Raw genomic sequence first — 8878 nt, forward strand, 5'->3', positions numbered from 1 at the left:
CTGTGACCCAATCGTTGATGCCATAGTCGAGTACCTTCTTCTTCTTTCTATGACACAATCGCTGCTTCACTGACTTGAGTACTTCCTTTAAGTCTATAAAGATTTCCGACCTTTTCTGCTTTCATAACAACTAGGGTGCCTTTTGATACTTTCAACACTCCATTCTGACCTGTAAAATTATAACCATCAGAATCCAACACTTCCAAAGAAATAAATTTTTCTTCAGTTCACGTACATGCTAGTTAATGTTCTAATTGTGTTATCATACATTTTAATCCTGATATTTCCCATCCCAACAGCCTGACATGATACATTATTACCCATAAACACAAAACTACCATTTACAACTTTATATGAAGTAAACCAATTTCTATGTGGACACATGTGATGAGAAGCACCAGAGTCTAACAACGAACTTTCAAAATCCTGAGAGACATTACATACAGGTAAAGTTTCATCTATCATACATAATTATTCAACAGATAAAACTTCGTCTATCATACCTGAATCAACCTTATTTGCTTCCTTATTTGGTTATCAGACTCTTTTCGTTTCCAACAATCTTTCTTGAGGTGTCCAATTTTATTGCAGTGCCAACATTTTGCCTTACATTTTTTCCCTTTGATTTTGATTTGGAAGACCCCCTTGATTTTTCCCCTCTCTCCTATGACTGTTCTCTGTATATCATGGCTTCTGGTGCAGTTGTTTCAGTACTGGATTTCCTTCGTACTTCTTCAGATAAGAGAGCTACCACAACTGATTCAAATTTCAAAGAATCAGCAGTGCTCAAACTGATTGAAGTTATGAAGTGGTCCCACGACTTGGGTAGAGAACACAACAAGGTTATAGCTTTGTCTTCTTCCTGAATTTTAACTTCCATATATGATAATTGGCATATAAGTGTATTAAAAATATTTAAATGTTCTGCAACTTTTGAACCCTCCTTCATTCGTAGATTTTACAATTTTCTTTTCAAATAAATTCTATTGGTTAATGATTTTGTCATATATAGTTTTTCCAGTTTTTCCCATAAACCTGCAGTTGTACTCTCTTCAACAATGTTGAAGAGAACTTCATCCGCCAGGCATAACCTGATGGTACTGAGAGCTCGGGCATCCAAGTCCTCCCAGTCTGAATCTGTCATGCTAGCAGGTTTCTTATTTGCCCCGTCTAATGCTTTGTGCAACCCTTGTTGCACCAGCAAATCCCTAACTTTCAGTTTCCATAGAGCAAAGTTGTTCTTGCCGGTGAATTTCTCCACCTCGAACTTTGCATTCGTCATCTTGGCCATTTCTTTCCTCCTAGGGTTTCAATCTTTCAACAAAATAAAAATTTGATTTGTCTTCTTCCAACAAGGGTTTTCCAAGGTTTTTTTTTTTAATTTTTCCTACTTCAATTTTCTGAAAAATTTCACAAATTCCCCAACAAAATTCAGAATTTTACTTTCCCAATTTTTTCAAATTGACTTAAAAAACCTACAACAATTTTTCTAGAAGAATTCCCTTTCCTCCGTTCTTCAATGAAACCCTTCAATGAAATGAAATCCTTTTCTGGAAATCAATGAAACCCTTTTCTGAAAATAAAAAAATAAAAAATAAAAATAAATGAATAAATAAAATAATGATAATAATAATAATAATAATAATAAAATAATAATAATAATAATAATAAAATAAATAAATTCACAAATTCCCCTTCTTTTATTTAATTTACTTCACAGACTTCAAACCCTGAGATTTCCTCAAATACTCAGAAATTTCTGTATTTAAAACTTCAGACAGCTCAACAGATCTTCAAAAAATTCTGAAAAAAAAAATTGAATAAATACCCACACTTCTGATCGAAGGATTTCTTCTGAGCTTCTCATCTTGACCTAAAATTCAGGCTTTATGTGAATTCTTAGTGATCTATACACAGGGAAAGGGGGCCGACAGCTGCAAGTGGCGGCATCTCTCTCCAGCAACAACATGATTTCACCTCTGTAGGCTTCTTTCCAACGTGGCTTCTCTCCCTCCAGCGTGCACGGCTTCAATGTACAAGGTTTTCCAAAAGAACACAACGATTTCTTTTCCTTCAGCGACTGCTCCTTGTTGGACTGGTGGCTTAAACAAGAAATGACGGGAATGAACCCTGTTCCCTTCAATCTTGCTTGGCTTAGACTGCAGACGAGCTTCTCGACTTCCTCACCGAGTTCAATGACCCTTGCCTAGGTTGGAATCTAAGCGAAAGCTGAACGACTTCCATAAGAAAGGATCATGCACACTGGTAGCAACAGTGACAGATTTGGATGTTTCAGTTTCATTCATCGAAGATGATGTTGTTTTGGTAGAAATACAATGCCCTTGCAAACATGGCGTGCTTCTGGATATAATGCAGAGACTGAGCAGCCTCCATCTGGACACTTATTATGTTCAGTCTTCCACAGTAGATAAAATCTTTGTTGTTGTACTCAAAGCTAAAGTTTAGGAAACGTTTGGTTGTAAATGACCCAGCCTTCCTTTGATACCATGCAACGTCTTCGAGGGATCCCAATTTTCACGCAGCTTTGATACCACGCAGCGTCTCTCTTTCACCTTTTCTTATGCAGCGTCTCTCTTCGAGGGCTCCCCAGTTTTCTCAACTCAAATCAATAGCTCTGATACCAATTGTTGGCCAAGCGGTTAATTAAACAAGAAATGTATAAATGAAACTGAATGAAACTGAATGCAATGACACAAGTAAAAAAACACAAGATTTTACGTGGTAAAACCTTGACAAGGTGTCAAGGAAACATCCATGGGGCAAGGGATTGGATTCTTTATTCAATCAACAATTATTTTCCATGATTACAATAGTTCGGGCATTCATCAGTTATATAAGAGCCTCCTCCATTACATAACTGCTGCTTCGGTATAAAACTAACTTGGCAGTAACTAATACAATTTACACATATTTACTTAATTAGTTGTCAAATTCCAACAAAATCATAACTAGATTCTCCTTGGAAATACTTGGAATTTGGATCCATTCAACTAGGATGATCATTAAATACCATAACTTCTATTGATTAGGGTGATGTAGGCCAATCCATAATTTTTAAGGATCTTCGTTAATTTTTTTGCACACAACACAACTATAAATGGTTAATGATGTAAATAATTTGATATCGAAATTGCGTTTTTGCAATTTCTAACCATGCTCAGAACAAATTCTGAAACCAACTAGGCTATAAGTGAACCAAACTGTTCCAAATACCAAAGGGAGAGAAAAGGCTTCAAAGCCACACCGATTGTTCTTTTAAACTGAATCATTTAATCATTAAAATAAATGAAAAAACAATTGCATCTCAAAGACCAAAGTTCATTTCAAAGATCAAATTATTTTAAGATAGGGAGTGTGACCATATTGACAGTATTTAGTGGTGCAACCATTTGTAAGTGTAATAGATGTTTCTCTTTATATATATATAATCGAAAATTAAAAATATTAGAATATCAAATTTGAATAATGAATATACTATGATTTTTTCATAATATTGAATTTATTTATACATTAACAATCATATTTTAAATTGGACAACCCATTATATCCCATATTCTCACTCCAATTTCCCAGTCATTAATGCTCACCCTAATTGATGTGTACGCTATTATAATTATAATATTTTAATGGAGTTTATGCTTGGATAGAGTCCCTATTCACAACATGGTCTCCTCGAAATAAACTAAACATCCTAAAATTGTTTAGTCAAAATATTTGTTTCTTCCTCGAAAGAAAATATATTATCAAATATATGAAGCTTTTCTTCCTAAAATGGCAGTCGAAGAAAAGAACTACATGTGAATCAAACTACAAATGGGTCACCACATACTCACAGAGTGTCATGAATTAATGAAATTAGGTAATTCAATGAATATTGACATAAATTAGAGAGGGTTATGCACGAGGATTTAAAGGAAATGCATGACATAGAAAAAATATGTGGTTGATTAAAAAAATGAATTAATGAAATTAGGTAATTCAATGAATATTGACATAAATTAGAGAGGGTTATGCACGAGGATTTAAAGGAAATGCATGACATAGAAAAAATATGTGGTTGATTAAAAAAATGAATTAATGAAATTAGGTAATTCAATGAATATTGACATAAATTAGAGAGGGTTATGCACGAGGATTTAAAGGAAATGCATGACATAGAAAAAATATGTGGTTGATTAAAAAAATGAATTAATGAAATTAGGTAATTCAATGAATATTGACATAAATTAGAGAGGGTTATGCACGAGGATTTAAAGGAAATGCATGACATAGAAAAAATATGTGGTTGATTAAAAAAAAAGCATTAATTTTTATAAGAAGTCACTCTCTTGATGTTTACAATAATAAATATAAATTCCAATAAATAGATGAACTCTCGAGACTTGAACCCAAAAGTGAACCCTTATTTCTGTAAATTGGGTCGCAAATCCATGCAAAGTCGTTTATATTTTACTTCTCTCAAAACACTTATTGACTGAAGAGCCGTCATTTCCAACAAAATCTATATGCAGATTCCACGTGGGAGAAAGATAAGTATTTAATATATAAAATAGACATAAATAAATAATATATATATATATGTAAAAGTTTAAAACTAGTAAATTTTTTATACACTCGTCATTATGAAATTTTGAAAAATTATTAGCAAGTTAATAATTACGTGTTTATTTTGAAATAACCCGTATTTGACGGGTTAAAAAAAGTAAATTTTTGAAATTTACTGTTTTCCCCGACAATTTCGAATCTAGAGATGCAACACTTTTCAGAAGAGGTTTCCACGTGTTCTTGGCACTTTAATATCTATTTGTTTGGAATGATCAATAAATTCGTGCTAAAATGTAGTTTTGTTCAAATAGAAGCTTTGTTAACCCCTCTGAGGGGTTCCCTTTCATAGACTTTGATTTCGGTACCCAAGGCTGTCAATCAAAAGATAGTAATAAATGTTACCAAGACAAGAGAACTACCCAAGGCTGTCAATCAAAAGATAGTAATAAATGTTACCAAGACAAGAGAACGATAACTACATGATGGTAATCACGATTAATAAAAGAAAATTATTTAAATTAGCAATTGTCTCTAAAGATATAAGTTTTGGGAAGATCATCTTGAAAAGTACATCATTAAATATAAAAAACTCTTATTTCTAATAGAATAAATATTATATAAAAGATTATTTGAAAGAAAATTGAGAAAAATCTATTACTAAGAGTAATCTTCTAATTTAGTGGTAGTGGTTGCTTACTTGCTAATGGAGATTTGTTGTTGCAACATTTGGTTATGCTCTCACTCAGAGTAAGATAATTGATGGATAATCATGCAAGAAAATCGCTAACAATTCCTTACTTAATTCTTTGAGCATTGAGAAAAAAATTTGTTTATTATGTTGTCATGATAGGTAAGACAAATTGTGAAGACAAAATGGACCAATTTTCACACTATTGTTTTCACCAATCAAGTCAATACAACTTAAAGGACAACTTCAAAGACCTAAACAAAAAATCCAACTATATTTTGATATAAAAAAAGATAATTTTATATCATATTTTACAATGCAATAATCCAAAACATTTTTATTATAATATTATTTTAATAATTCTTATCTCATAGTTAAATAGGAAAATTTATGTTTACATTATTTTTTTAATGCAATAACTATAATCTATATAAAGTAAAATAAATTTATAAAATTAAAATTTATAACAAAATCAAATTTTATTAAAATATTTTTTTTAATATATAAATATTTCGATTATAAATATTTATTTTTATAAATGGTAACATAAAAATATTAAATTTATTTACGTGTAAATTGTTCTACATAATAACAATTATTATTATTATTTAATATCAATATTTTTTATTCATTTTATTTATTACTTAATATTAATATTTTATTTAACTTTCTGTTAAAATTTAGTAGAAATGGTAAACATAATTTTAATTTGTAGAATTCATTAGCTTTGGGCCATGAGAAGCCCATATATGTGATTCCCTGTAGATCTAGAGTTGATCTGGAAAATTTGTGCACATGTACTAGAATAACGAAATTAATGCTGAGAGCACAAGGGTTTCAAAGTGTAGGTTGGTGTTGGCCACATGGCCCCGACATCTCTCTCGATTGTGACGTCGACACAACCTTCCATGTCACACCCTTATCCTGGCAGTAGTCTTTCAACTGCACATAGGTAGGTGTGGCACCACTACCCAATTTCTTTTCACCAATACTCTCGAGCACGGACTACGCCTAACATTAAACACTTAGATATTTTCTTCAATTTCACTAAGAATTCATCATTCTTTACATAGCGGAAACATTCATCATCATCATTATCATATAAATATGCACAGTGGATAAAATATTCTTTTAAAGGGAGGGGCAACTCCCTGGTTAGAGTCTGCCCAAATGATAACAATAATATAAATTTACAAATATTTTTACAACATTAGTCTTTTCAAGGAACCCTGGGTTCACCTTTACAAAACTGTCGAAATCCAACTCGACCTGTCATTTAGGGTTGCTCACCTTGGGTCGCCCTTCGTTCAACCTCACCCTGATTTTGTTTTACTCGTGCAGCGTTTGGGCAGGGGCGCCCAACTCCGGGTCGCCTACCACAGCTCGGTCATTGGGCAGGGCACTCACCTCCGTGTTCACCTGCCATGCTTGTTCAACCTCCGCACTCATCCTCCATTCAACTATTTACTAAAGCAACCTTGCCACCCATTCACCGTAGCCAACCGTGCCACTCGATTCACCACAACCAAATGTTTCAATCTTCGTGCAGGTGCGCCCATTCTATGGAAGCTCATCTGCGGGTAGAGTGACCACTTACCGTGTCTCTCAGCTCGTCCGTGGGTCCAAGCGCCCACTCGGTCCGTCCAACCTGCAGTTTTCCCGAACTGTTCTGTCCGCCCATTCGCAACTTCCTCTGCAGCTCGCCTACCTGGCTCGCCAAGCAGCCTCACCCTCCACGGTTCTGTTTTCTATTTTTCAACTAAGTCTCAGCTTAGTGTTGCGGCACTCGGTCCACCTGCACTTCGCTTCCTCTAATGCGCTTTTCCTTTCGCTCGTCCAAGTTATGTATTGAACTTTCTTGTTGATCTCGATGCCTTATCCCTCCAACTCTTCGTCCAATATGTATGTGCCCATTAAGGATCAAGGTGGGTTAGCCTACCCGAGGCGACCATGTAAATCGTCCAAAATCACCAAGATTCGCATTGGCTCAATCAACTTGTCGTACTACACGTCGACCTACCGACTCATTGGTTTTTCAACACTCCTTATAAACTCGTTGCACGCCTTTCCATACCTAGTTGATTTCCGATTTTCGGTCTTTTGACTCTCCTGATGGCTCGTCGCAACTTGTTGCCACACATTTTCCCTACCATGTTTAACCGAACGCACCCGCTCATCACACATGCTATCTCGTTGCCTTTAACCGAGATTTCACCACCACCCCATCACACATTGTAAATGTCCATCTCATGGGTGTGAGATACTCCCCCACTCTAAACATTTATCATCCTCGACAACATCATCATCCACCGTCGCAAAGAGTTGCTAGCTCCAACATCTCCAAAATGTCTATGTTGCCAATCTTTGCTCCAATATCGCATAAACCACCAAGGTCTATGTCTCCATAAACAGTAAGTCTCCTCAATCCATGATCATCAATCCACATCTGTTGCACATCCACATGTTTCCCCATCGTGAAGGTTTGGTCGCTCCATATGGACTACATGCCATCACAACAACATACATCATGTTTGTCCTCATCATGTATCGTCATCATGTGAATCACTGCATAATAATCCATCCAACACAACATCCCAGTCAAACCAAGACATTTATCTGACACAAACTTGGTGCACTGCATGCCCCCATGTCATCGAACTAGCTGGGTAGATAATCCAACTGTAACTCTCAACCCATGAGAATGTACCTCCTCAGGTCACCGTTGGTTGTTTCTCAGCATCCTATCATATCTTAACTCGATCAAGAATCCACCCAAGTGTAAAATAAGCCATGCTCAGGTCCATGGCATAGTCCATCATCTCGTTTGCAACATGATGCCTATGATGCTAATGCCAATGTGTTGTCATACAGCCGCATTCATCCAAGCATCATCAATCTATCGAAAATAAGCCTCATCCCCAAGGTCCCTTGTAAGGGTGGTGTAGTCTGCTCTAGATATCAAGGACCTGCACACACCTATCTCCAAGGTTTGCCTATCGAGAAAGAAGGGCCGGGAAGTTTCCTCCCTGAACCTCATCGACCCATGTATCTGATTGATATTACGTGCTCAAGTAGTTGTGCATAACTTCAACCTCCTCATGTGTACAACCAAGCTTCTCAAGCTTGTCTTTCATAAACTGAAAGTCATATATTCCCATGGAATACTTGCAAAAATTTACTATGCTAGCTGGATCTCTACTTGCATAATCTTCCCCAAGCACTTCCTTTGAAGAATTATTCGAACTCCCTTCATCCGCACTTCCATGGTGAAGATCCTCCATAGAAGATGCACCTGTCAAGTGTTTTAAGATGTGAAAAAATGCCTTTCCACCTTGATCTTTTCTTCTAGCTCTCACAACAAAGTCAACTAATTTCCTTTCCTCCGTTGTTTGAGTCATACATCTAAGTCCTCTTTGCTCCACATAATCATGCTTCACATTCGGATCCTTTGGATACAAAGTCATAGAAGCCATCCTTGGTCTATACCCCAAGCAACTCCTTCTATTCATCGGAACCAACATAGTTTTTCCACTAGCTGTAACCAAGAGAATATCTCCGTCCACCATTTGTATGAGTTGTGCAACATTCCAAAAACCCTGCCCCAGCACCATAGTATGATCATCC

Source organism: Pinus tabuliformis, chromosome 8, assembly GCF_031772625.1.
Source record: "Pinus tabuliformis cultivar Carrire ecotype Pingquan chromosome 8, CPIR1, whole genome shotgun sequence".
NCBI lineage: Eukaryota > Viridiplantae > Streptophyta > Pinopsida > Pinales > Pinaceae > Pinus > Pinus tabuliformis.